Genomic DNA, 13,532 nt, shown 5'->3' on the forward strand with positions numbered 1-13,532 from the left:
GGAAAATGAGCCTATTTTCAAAAATAGTGGCGTGTTCCTTTAAGTTTTAGTATTTTGGTATGTGCTTTTGTCGTGTCATTTTTGCAAATATTTCTATATAGCTTTAATTTTTATTTACATTTTAGTAATTTTAGTATTTCAACAAACTTATTTCAGTTAGTTCCCAAGACTATCAAAAACATTTTAATACCTTTAGTTAGCTATTAAAAATGACCCATATACCTAAATATTTAATGCTGCTTAACTGTGTACATGTAAGTGTACAATGAGTCTCTTTGCTAATTACATTAGCACACGCAAGTGTGCTATTGCTAGCTAGCATTTAACTGCAAAAAAATTGCTTTTGACAGTTAATATGATGTTTATGCAAAAAAATGAGTTTGTGAGCTAGTCAATATTTCAGTTTAATTCAGTTTCAGTTGCAATTAACATGCTTGTGTGATACAAAATCAAAATGTAAAGAACTACTAACTTAGCAGTTCGTTAAAAAAAAGTAACTGACTACCTCACTTTTTTGAGTTTTTCTAACTTAAGGTTTACAGTGTTTTATTTATTTATTTTGGTAGACTAGAAGTCTAACACTAGGGGTGCAACGGTTAAACTTACTCACGGTTCGGTTTGTATCACGGTTTTAGAGTCACGGTTTTGGTACGGTTCGGTATGTGCTATGATTAGGGAAAAAAACGATATTGTCAAATAAAAATAAAGAAAATAAGAACAAATAATCTAACTACAAGTAACAGCACAAATAAATAAACAGTGAAAAAAGATACAAATAAAATAAACAGTGCTTTTCAGTTTTTTTAGGTAGGTCTAACAGTTTTTAGGTACAGAAACTGAATAAATCAAATGTAAAATAACATTGCATATTTGACTGTATAAATTAAAGATTAATCCTTAAAGTTACAAAAGTTATTCAATCAAGAGCAGTGAGAGATTTCTGTGTTGTTGCTGTTTGATTAACATTAAGAAAGTGCTGTCACTTTAAGAGAACGCACTGATACGGTTTGTTCAGCCGACTATATCTGCTAGGATACTCACCAAGATGGGCATTTTGACAATTTTTGTGTGAATTTGTCCATTCAAACACAATACTTCACAGAGAGCTTAATATTTGCGCGCGTTCTGAGACGCGGGTTCACACGCTTCAGATGAGCGACCACACAGATCTTCTCACTGCGCGCGCGAGTTCACGTCTTCTGGATCTTTAATATTGAAACTGGCAAGGCTTAAATGAGTTTAGTTTAAACACAGATAGCAACGTGTGCTGTTCAGGTCTCACCTGCATTATCAACACGTGATGACGGCATGAATGACAGTTATTCCAGCATAAAGCACTCGCATTGATTAAAGAGTGACTGGTTTGTCCACGTATTGTTTTTTTCTCTCTCTCATCGCTCTTGTTGTAATGTATTGGGAAGCCAGAATTTGTATCCATCAACAGAAACATGCATTAGCCGAACTCTAACAAACCATATTACAGATGCATTGTCAGATTTAAGTTGAACCGCGGTCCTAGTGCATGCCGAACCGTGTGAGGAGAACGGTACGGTTCGATTTTTTACTGAGAACCGTTGCACCCCTATCTAACACTATAATATTTTGCAGGAAAATACATATTTAATTTGGTACAAAGTAACCTAATTAGGCAGTTATGATCCACTACACAGGAATTACTCTTTAAAAAAATATGTAATTGAACAGAGCGAGTGAAGAAGTATTTATATGTTTGTGTGTGTGTAAGACTGTGTCATACCTTAAATCGCTTATCCTGAAGTACCTTCTTGATGGCCACCCACTCCTGACTGTCAATGAGGCGTGCCTGATACACCACGCCAAAGGAGCCATTACCGATCACCTTGATATCAGTGTAGGACACCTCCTGCGGGCGATCCGGGCCCTGGCCTGGGGTGGCAACCACTGTGGTCACCTTCCCACAGTCTCCTACAACACATTTGAGACATTAGATCTGATTAGATCCCTGGGTGTAAACGAACAAATATGCGCCAGGAAATTTTTGAGGGTGACAATGTTCTTTCAGCATCTATATTCATTCAGAGAGCGATGCTGTTCTCTAAAATAAATATATTCCTCCCTACTTGGCATCTACAGAGTGTATTGGTTCAAAACATAATGTTAAGAAAATATACGCATATATTTTGACTAAAAAAGTAATTTATTTGTAAGCATCACTGTGACCACAACATTTCTAGTGGTATAAAAGCTGTAGACTGATATGCATATTGAACATAAACATACAAATATAAAGCCTCATACAAGTGTACTTAGCAAAGAGTGTAAAAACAATGTATTTGTGAGTCTAAAGGAAACATGGCACGTATATCACTAAATATGGGCCTGACCTGTCCTTCACACAGGACATTATGACAGTGGGTGTGTCAGGACAGGTGGTTACCACCTATTCAACATGCCCTGCAACCTAGTAAGTTGCCTGGTAAAGCATTTAAACAATCACTTTAATAACAGAGCCTTGAAGAAACATTGTTGTCAGTTATACTTATAAGTTTTTGACACTGTTTCAAATCCTAGTGTGCTGCCTACTTTAGGCAACATTATCCACATTCACACTACACAACTGACTAAGGTACTACCATGTTTTTTGACATCTTACCATGTTAATATGTTATTTTTTGGGTATGGGACAATTGTTTCATCTGGTAGCACCATGGTATTATTTTAAGTACCATATAAATACTAATTCACAAGAATACAGAAATCAGTACCATGTTATATAAAAGTACCATGGTATTAGAATCACTGTACCATGGTAACGCCATAGGATTTTCTATTAATGTCCCAAAAGGCCGTCTGCGCAGCTCAACTGGTTTTGAGGCAATCAGTATTTCTGGGTTTATAATTTAACTCAAAATTATGACAATTTTAATAGGTTAGCTTAAGCTAGTTTCGTTAATATGACATAACTGTCAACATCAATAAAACATGGGTGTGTTGTTTAATTACATACACGATATGTCCATTCAACACTCATAACTCTGAGATAACTTCGCTTATATACTCACTAGAGAGTTTTACATTTGCGCAAGCAGATGAACTGTCCGCCGACGCCTGTGAGACCCCGGGTTTTCCTGCATTGCTCCCCACGACAGCGGCGGATCCGGCGGATGCCGCAGCGGCTCCGGACGCCCCCTGAGGCTCAGCGAACGAGGTCGTCCTGGGCCGCCCGCTGTCGCTCATATCTGACTGGAAGTGTGCCGAGGCTGTGGGGCGAGTTATCAGCGGTTCCCTCGTCGACGTGGCCAGGTGCGGGGTGAAGCATTGGGTTAAAAACGAAAAGATGACAAACCTTTTTGCCGCGACCCTCAGCGTTCACCCACTCTCTCACGCGCAGCCTCCTGGGGAATGCAGTTCGGGCGCGCTATATTGATCCGGACTCAGAACTACAGGAGCAGGTGTCACTCCTGATGAGAGGGTCACTGTCTGCCTCTAACTTTATCATGCACAATTAGTTATTTTTGTATGATGATGATAATAATAATAATAATAATAATAATAAGTAGTAGTAGTAGTAGTAAAGAAATAACTAAAAAATAAATATTTATTTTTAAATATTAAAATTAACTAATTAAATATGGTTATGAAGACTTTTTTTGACAGACTGATATATAGATAGTTAGAAAATATTAAAGAAAAAGAGCTGTTCATTATTACACATAACATATAATAAAATTTGAGGTCTGACAAAGGTAATAAATAAATATTAAAATAGATTATAATAACACCGTACATCAATATGCTTTTTCAATATGCCTCTAATTTTATCATCCACAATTAGTTATTTGTGCATAATAATAATGATATTAATGAAGAAATAACTCAAAAACAAATCTATCTACATCTACCTATCAAGTATATTGAGAATCTTATAAAACTTGAGGAATAATAAAGATAAAAATAAATATTAAAATAGATTATAATAATAACCCTGTATATCAATAAAATACAAATAAAAGTATAAAAATTAAGTATAGATATAATTTTACTGATTTAATTTACAAACAAAACCAGATTCTGCATTCAGCGTGCATCTAATAAAAACACCCCATCGTAGTGACAACATGAGCATTTAAAATTTCTAAAACATATCTATATATCACACATCGCTCTGCGAAAAGAACTACACACAATCTCAAGCGTTGTGTTAGGTCTTTAATTTTTTCAATAATCTCGTTTAGAAATATTGCACATGGTCAACATGCCTGTTGATGAGTTTGCACTCACCTTCCTCATTCTAAAACTCCCTTCTACAAAGTAAAGACAGTTTATTGGATACACAATCATAAGTTGTACACGCATACATGTGCAGGTATGTGTGTGTGTGTGCAAGCATTTGTCTGTTGCCGGGGGAAGGCAAAGAAAGGCCAGATAAATCAAGTTAACAATTGAGTTGAATGGTTACATATGCCGATCTCTCCTCACGCACGTCAGTAGCCACCGGTTTTCAGGCATATGCTAACAGTCTTTTAATGTAGTGCCACTGCATTTTCGGGAGGGAAAATATGAATAGCCTTTACTCGGGAGTAGGTTTGATTTGTCAGGGCGCATGTAATGTATAAGCACATACGCTCGCACACACACAGACATCTGTATATCATGAACATATAGAAATATATAGGTATATTTATACATTTATATTGTCACACATTCAAGTGAAGACTGAGTAGCATTTTTATACTCGACACACCTTCTCTTTCAGCAAAACCAGACACAAGAAAGTGCTAGGTTACATTTTTTTTTTAGTTTGTTCAGTTTGGATTTCTCTCTCGATACTCACTGATTTTTTTCCCCCACTCTCCTTTCAATATATATATTTTTATTACAGCTCGTACAGTGAAAATCTATGGCACTAAAAGGTCACTCGTCTACTTCAAAAAAAATTCCCACCCACGTTCTATTGCACCAATGAAAGAAGAGGCAGAGTAAGAAAGAGGAGATCCTGAGAAATGCCGCCCCAACGCTGGTCTCGGGTCAGCTTTCCCTTGCGTAATCCTGAAACGAAATCGTCGTCGCAGACTACAAAGCTTACTCTGACTCCAGACCAGTGCTTAAAGTGGCACTTTCCATCAACACTTGGGTTAAAAGTCTATTAAGGAGATGAAAAAAATAAGGGCTTTCCTTACGGGATGTGGAAAGGGGGAATCGAACGCAATGGAACAAAGTTGTTGGTTAGTTTTTAAATATCTAAAAACAAATACTTTCCTGATTTAAATCATGGTCTTGGACCATATATTGTGCAAACACCTGATTGAAATATAAAAAAGCAAGAAAGAAACAAGGAAAAGAACAGAGAGAGAGCCTCGTGCCCACCCTCTGCCCCCCTCCCCAGCCATCACAATTATATATATATACAGTGTACGGGCAAAAGCCTAAGTTGGCGGCCAGAGAAGAGGAGCTTCAGCTAAGAGGCTAAAACAGAGTCTTTTTTCTTTTCGACGTAATCGCTCCAACACTTAGATTAGTCCATGCTGAAAATATTACTAGAGTAAGAAGAAGAAGAGAGGCGCAAGCTAATACAAAAAAGATATCAGTCAGTTCCACCGTTACGACACAACAACAAAACGACAAAGCATAACTACACGTTGATTCGAAGAGGGGTAGTGTCGCTATTCGTTTGCGTCTTCTTTTCGAGGTTAGGACAATGTTTTCCTCTCTCGCTTTTGAGTGTGCTGTGTTGTTGTTGTTGTTGTTGTTGTTTATGCGATTGAGGCGGTCGCCGTAGCCTCTGTTTTCTGCTCCGCTGGTCTACGTGATTACAAGTCTTAAGTTTGTTGCTTCTGGGATAAAAAAAAAAAAACCTGTGAATTTACAGCCCGTGCTGAAGAACAGTAACAGCCGATGCATGTACCCCGTCACAGGGGCGTAACATTCGCACGAAGACCCTTCTCCTCCCCCGGCTATTGCTTTCCTCTCGGCCTCTACAAATGAAAGTGCAAGCGCATTTGTACCCCCACCCACCCCGTCCCCGTTTTGGATCGAAAGTTAACGGAACCTCAAACAGTCTAATTTCTCTTCTAAAACATTCAGTCCTTTCGATAAAAATCTGTGCTGGCCCCACGCAGGGGGCTTTACTGAGTGTGTGCAGACAGGCTGGTTTGGTGCTGCCTGTGGTGCAGCATTGAAGGGCTCGAAAATTCCGACAGAAAGTGAAGCCACGCCCTAATGCAGAGGTGGACCAACGACGGCCTAACACGAGTGGCATATGCAAATGAGTGCGACCTCATGCGCTGCATGTAATAGTTCCTTGTGCAAGTCGTTAATGTGTGAAAGTGATATTATTATGTAATTGCATAAAGTGTGTGTGCATGTATGTGTGTGTGTGTAACTGTGCATAACAACAGAACATCAACGAAGTGAATGCAATGGCAACAAAATTGGTTCGATTAGAAACCAAGCAAAATCCACATAAGTGCTGTACTGTATATCGCCAGCGGAAATGGGTTTACACATTTCTATAATCTATCCCTACATTCGTTTTTCATCCTTCTGTTCTGCTCGTCGTTCTTCATCTCGACTCCTGCGGATCGCCCGCGTCTTTCTTTGGCTCTTCCGTGGCCCTGCCCCTCTCATCTGCTTCGGAATTCTCCCTGGCCACTGGATTGGATGGTCCGGGAGTAGAGGCGGAGTCAGAGCTTCCACTAGACACACCTCCCATGATTTCAGAACTGCCGGCGGTCTGCATGATCTTCTGCCTTACCTCGCGGATCTTCAGCTGTAGGCACACCTTGTTGGGAAATGTTTCCGAGTGGCGAGCTTGGAAGGCAGCTGTGGCTTGCGCTGTAACAAAAAAGGATATGCATGCTACATTCTGCCTTCACAACAATGGCTGATGCCTTTTTTATTTATTTTTTTATTATTTATTCAGAAATCATTATTATATGCAAATTTGGAAACAGTTGTACTGCTTCATATTTTTGTGGAAACAATGATACTATTTTTTCAGGATTCATTGATGAATAGAAAGTTCAAAAGAACTGCTTTTTTTGTTGAATAGCAGTATAAATTGAATTCAAGTCAAAAGTCTGGCTGTGCTATACTGAGAGATGGTTAACTTGATGTTACCTGAGGGGAAGAAGCCGTGCTCCTGGAAGAGCTGCATGACGAGCGCACGCCGCTGATCCAACATCCTACGCAGAGAGGAAGGCGGCACACGGTCCAACTCCTCCAAAATATGCTCAGTCTCTCCAACTGATAAACACAGAAGACGAGAAAACACACATAAATAAATACCTTAATGCATGGGTTCATGAGACTGAGTTTAGACATAAAAATGAGCCCACCAGGCTTCCGGTATGGCGTCGACACGTGTAGCAGCATAGTGAGAGTGCTCCCATACGGTCTGGTGTTAATCCTCCGTTTTATATTACATATTATAATTTAAACTGGATTTAAATAATATGGAGGGGGACAAAGCAAAAAAAGCTAGGATTAAACAACAATCGAAACTTGAAAAGACTGAAAAAATAACAGAAGGAATGGCTGAGATGGACGGCGCTGCTAGCAGATAATGGAGAGGTGTCACCCTGTATCCTATGGGACGCAGCTAAGGCTGTTATGCGAGGTAAACTCATAATGTGGGCATCACAGAAAAAAAAGAAAAACTAAATTATTTAAAGAATTTGAACACAAAACTTAAAGAGTTAGAGAATAATTATGGTAGGAAAAATGATCCAACTATTTTGACAAGGATAAAAGAAGTTCAATCAGAGCTTAATAGAATATATGAGCAAGTACAACTAAAACTGAAATTCATAAAGCAGAGATTTTATGAAAACGGTCCAAAAGTAAAAAAGCTTATGGCTTGGAGAATAAGGAAACAGCAGGCAGAGAGGAGTATATTTAAAATTAGAGATCCCAGAACTAAAAAGATATGTCATAAATTGGAAGAAATACAACAGGCTTTTGAAAAGTACTATAAGGAATTATATACAAGAATCTCTACAAGAATACAAGAATTTTTGCACACATTGGATTTACCATCAATTGGATCAATGCAAAACAAAATATTAACTCAAAATATAACAATAGAGGAAATAAGTAAGGCTATATCAAAGCTTAAAACAAATAAAGTACCAGGAATGGACGGTTTTTCTGCTGAGTGGTATAAAACATTTAAGGAACAATTGATGCCAATGATTCATGAATGTTTTAATTACACCTTACAGGAAGGTGACCCCCCTAGATCCTGGAAAGAGGCTGTAATATCTGTAATTCTAAAAGAAGGAAAAGATCCGATAGAATGTAATTCGTATAGACCTATTTCAGTCCTAAATATTGATTACAGACTTTATACATCTATACTGGCTAAACGATTAGAACATATTCTTCCAGATTTAATAGATACAGATCAAACAGGTTTCGTAAAACAAAGACAGACATATGATAACATATGGCGAGCCCTACACATAACTGATTATATATTTCAGAATAAAACTTCTACCCTTCTAATTAGTCTAGATGAAGAAAAAGCGTTTGATTCAGTGAGTTGGGATTTTCTATACTCAGTTTTGTTACGTTTTGGATTTGAAAATGATGCTATTAGAATATTTAAATCTTTATATTCAAACCCAATAGCAAGAATTAAAATTAATGGTGACATTTCGGAACATATTATTTTAGAAAGGGGATGTCGACAAGGGTGCCCGTTAAGCCCTACCCTATTTGCGTTATTTATCGAACCACTGGCACAGCTAATCAGAGACGATATAGAAATAAGAGGAGTAGTAGTTAAAGATATAAAACACAAGATTTGTTTATACGCTGATGATGTATTACGGTTTCTTACATACCCAGAACTTAGCTTTGTGTCTGTTATGTGTATAGGTTGTTCTTTAGAATGTATCCTTTTGTTCTGTATTTGTTTGAAAAAAAGGAGGAAAAAAATAAAGTAATAAAAAAATAAAAATGAGCCCACCAGCCCTGTCGAAGGTAAAGATGTCCCCTTCACACTTGGCAGCACTCTTGGGCGTGTTGGGTTCTGAGCTGCAGCTGGACAGGCGACGACTCTTCCTCCGTGGTGAACTGGGGTCGTCTGCAGAGTCTAGATCTATTGAAGGGAAGAAAAGAAAATGAAAGGAGGGATCAAAATCACACAAAAAGCAAAAGTTAGGCAAAAAGGAATCTAGATGCATTCCCCTCCTTCTCTAACTCGCTTCCTCGTCTAGTTGTCTAATAAACCAGGCTTGTATATTACAAATATTTTTGGCTCTTTGAAAAATTGCTTTTGTTACTCTTTTGTAAGTCGCTTTGGATAAAAGCATCTGCTAAACGCATGAATATAAATATAGATTTTATGAAGGAAATGTGGTATATTAAACTACTATTTCTCATTATATTTATCATCTTCTCTCACCTGTAGAGTTCCTCCTCTTCTTGCGGTAGCTGCCCAGTATGGCTCTAGGGGAAGTTGCTAGACTCTGTAGATTGGGAGAGGGCAGCACATCTTCAGGCTTGAACTCCGGCAGCTCTTTAATACGCTCTTCAAAAGAGGAGCCAAACAGCGCCCTGTGAAAGAGCAAATATAGTTGTTACAAAATTAAATAATTGGCATATCAGCTGAGAAATAATGTAAATGGTGTGAGCAGAAAGATGCAAGAAGAAATGGAGGGATGTGTTTAACCAATGACTACCAATTTGGTGTAAATGCAAAAGAATAAGGCCTGAAAGATAAACAAGCTCTACAATCAAATGTGTTACAATGCATAGGCATAAATGTGCACTACAGTCAGTTTTCCCTTCCAGGTCAAATACTGTCATCATGGCCGAGCAAAAGTTTAAAGAGAATCTTGAAGTGAAGTTAGTAAACTGTAGCTAGTTAACGGAATAATATTGCATCTGGTTTGATGTCAAATACATTTAAAGGTCTATTGCCATCACCTTGAAAACTATGATGTGTTAATTTTCCAGTAAAGCAAGGATATTAAGTATATAACCTTGACCACACACTTACAATGCACTGGCCAAGAATATAATGCACCTCCGTACATGCACATATTATGTTTTTTGGCTACCTGTTGATACAGTTATAATCTTCATGTCATTGGCTTATTACAACATTTTTTTAAGGAAGATCCCCCATCTGTATGTGAATGGCAAGAAATTGTACATGATGTCTACAGTATGGAAGTGCTGACCCTTTCCTTAAGACAACAATCTACCAAAATCTCATCATACTGGTGGAGGTGGTCGAGAAGAAAAGAAAAGATTTAGATGACCTGTGTTTTTTTTTTTTTTTCCCTTCCCTCTCTCTCTCTGTTTTGCCATTTATATGAGTTTGTTTGTGTCTGTTATGTGTATAGGTTGTTCTTTAGAATGTATCCTTTTGTTCTGTATTTGTTTGAAAAAAAGGAGGAAAAAAATAAAGTAATAAAAAAATAAAAATGAGCCCACCAGCCCTGTCGAAGGTAAAGATGTCCCCTTCACACTTGGCAGCACTCTTGGGCGTGTTGGGTTCTGAGCTGCAGCTGGACAGGCGACGACTCTTCCTCCGTGGTGAACTGGGGTCGTCTGCAGAGTCTAGATCTATTGAAGGGAAGAAAAGAAAATGAAAGGAGGGATCAAAATCACACAAAAAGCAAAAGTTAGGCAAAAAGGAATCTAGATGCATTCCCCTCCTTCTCTAACTCGCTTCCTCGTCTAGTTGTCTAATAAACCAGGCTTGTATATTACAAATATTTTTGGCTCTTTGAAAAATTGCTTTTGTTACTCTTTTGTAAGTCGCTTTGGATAAAAGCATCTGCTAAACGCATGAATATAAATATAGATTTTATGAAGGAAATGTGGTATATTAAACTACTATTTCTCATTATATTTATCATCTTCTCTCACCTGTAGAGTTCCTCCTCTTCTTGCGGTAGCTGCCCAGTATGGCTCTAGGGGAAGTTGCTAGACTCTGTAGATTGGGAGAGGGCAGCACATCTTCAGGCTTGAACTCCGGCAGCTCTTTAATACGCTCTTCAAAAGAGGAGCCAAACAGCGCCCTGTGAAAGAGCAAATATAGTTGTTACAAAATTAAATAATTGGCATATCAGCTGAGAAATAATGTAAATGGTGTGAGCAGAAAGATGCAAGAAGAAATGGAGGGATGTGTTTAACCAATGACTACCAATTTGGTGTAAATGCAAAAGAATAAGGCCTGAAAGATAAACAAGCTCTACAATCAAATGTGTTACAATGCATAGGCATAAATGTGCACTACAGTCAGTTTTCCCTTCCAGGTCAAATACTGTCATCATGGCCGAGCAAAAGTTTAAAGAGAATCTTGAAGTGAAGTTAGTAAACTGTAGCTAGTTAACGGAATAATATTGCATCTGGTTTGATGTCAAATACATTTAAAGGTCTATTGCCATCACCTTGAAAACTATGATGTGTTAATTTTCCAGTAAAGCAAGGATATTAAGTATATAACCTTGACCACACACTTACAATGCACTGGCCAAGAATATAATGCACCTGCGTACATGCACATATTATGTTTTTTGGCTACCTGTTGATACAGTTAAATTAGAATGAAAGTGAGAAATGTTGCCTTGGCACCTAAGTGAAATAAACAAGTTGAAGTTGAAGCGCTACAATTACTAAAACTAAAAATACATTAAAGCTATAAAAAATGAAAACAAAACTAATAAAACAGAAAATATAGAAATAAAAGCTAATTCAAAAGAATAATAAATATCATGATAGTATGTTAATGATATACTAAAACGGCTTTTGACTGATCTTGGGTCATGCCACTAACTTGTCGCCAGCATCAGTAGTGTTTTTCAGTGGAGGTGGGCGGAACTTGGTCTTTTTAGCAGAAGGAGGGTCAGTCTGCAAAGGGGGTGGTGGGGGGTCCAAAACAGAAGCTTCCCTGCGTCTTGCCTGAAAGAAAAAATAAAAAGTGATTGATTAATAATCTCCTAACTTAATTTAGCAAATTTAGTGAATTTAGAAAAGTTGGATTGCATAACTTAGAAAAGCATCTTACCTCTCGACACTGTTCGTCTTTGCTGTTGGTCGCAGCTTGAGTCTCTGTCTCCCCTTCCATCTCTCTTGCTCTCTCAGCTCTCTCTGTTTGAGACAGGCCCCCTCCTACGTCTCTCTCAGACTCTCGTTCCATTTTGCTCCCTTTCTTTCCATCCTCCTTCCCTTCACAATGCTGACCTATAGAACATTTTGAACGTGACTTTTGAGGGACTGCAAGCATATTCTGTAGTGCAAATGCTTATTTAAAAAATCTCACTGACCCCAAAATGTAAACATTCATGATTTTAGCAAATGGCTGCAATATAACAAAGAGTGAAAAATTTAAGGGGGTCTGAATACTTTCCGTGTACCCACTGTATATATATATATATATATATAAATATGAGATAGATATAACACTTTACAGAGTTCTTGTTACACTAGTTACATGTACTTTCTTTGCATGATATGCAACTAACCCTAAACCAAACCCTATTCCTAACCCTGACCTTATAGTAAGTAGAAGTTGTTAATTATTATTCCTTTCTTGAATGTATAATTTCACTGTAACAAGGACACACCTTAAAATAAAGTGTAACCAAATTTACTATTGTACAGTTTATGAGGTTACATTTACCTTTATGTGTGTGTTGCACCGATTCCTCCAAACCACTAGGTGGCGTCTGATGTCCATCCTTTGACACCACCAGGTCTCTCTGTTTCTCCATCTCCTTCCTAGATTCTAGTCCTCGCTCGTTTTCCATGTGCATGTTTACCTGAGACTGCAGCTGCGCATCTGTCTGCGTGTGTGGTTGCGCAGCCGCAGCTGAGAAGGTCTTTGCTTGAGGCGCTAAGGATGATGCTGGAACTGATGTGGATGTTGCTGTGCTTTGTGGCACGGCTGTCACTGACACAACTCCTCCGGCTAAGCTGACGCTGGGGTAAATGGCAGTCACTAGTTGACAGGTGGCCGTCGAGGTTTGTGCTGGTTGTGACAATCCGCTCGGGGGCGGACATGGAGCCAGGAGGGGTGGCTGACCTGCGGTAGAAATTTGATGATGTTTGTCATGCAGTGTTAAATATGTGTTGGTGGTTTAAAGAACTGTCAGTCATAACACTCACTTGCAACAATAGGTTGAACCAAGGCCTGACCGGCTGGGGCAATTGCAGTAAAGCCAAGGGTAGCCACCTGTGATTGCAAAAAAGATGGACCCGAAGGTGACGGGGCCTGCTGGGTGGAAGAGACTGCAGGTGTTGAACCCAATGGCAAAGGAGCTGCAACTCCAGGAGTTGACTGGACATATGTGATCCTGAGCAACAAAAGCACAGCATAAAGTTAGGTTTGAGTCACAGTGACTTATCCAAGACAGACATGTACCTGGATCTTTCTTAACACTCCTGTCAAAGAAACAAACTCCTAACTCTAACTACTAAAATCAGAGGATAAACGATTGGTATGAAAGTGTTTGTTTTTACACCAGTTTTAGTTTAGTTTTAGACACAGTTGAGTGTGTGTGTGTATATGTATATATATATATATATATATATAT

At 38.4% G+C, this 13,532-nt stretch overlaps 2 pseudogenes; both read right to left on the reverse strand.

The window, feature by feature from the left end:
- LOC107666340 (glycogen synthase kinase-3 beta-like) overlaps positions 1-3,414 on the reverse strand; it is a 15,208-nt pseudogene extending 11,794 nt beyond the window's left edge.
- Positions 3,415-4,175: 761 nt separating this feature from the next.
- Positions 4,176-13,532, reverse strand: part of LOC107666330 (protein capicua homolog) — a 29,756-nt pseudogene continuing 20,399 nt past the window's right edge.

This window comes from Sinocyclocheilus anshuiensis, unplaced genomic scaffold (assembly GCF_001515605.1).
Source record: "Sinocyclocheilus anshuiensis isolate Anshui unplaced genomic scaffold, SAMN03320099.WGS_v1.1 scaffold868, whole genome shotgun sequence".
In the NCBI taxonomy this organism is placed as follows: domain Eukaryota; kingdom Metazoa; phylum Chordata; class Actinopteri; order Cypriniformes; family Cyprinidae; genus Sinocyclocheilus; species Sinocyclocheilus anshuiensis.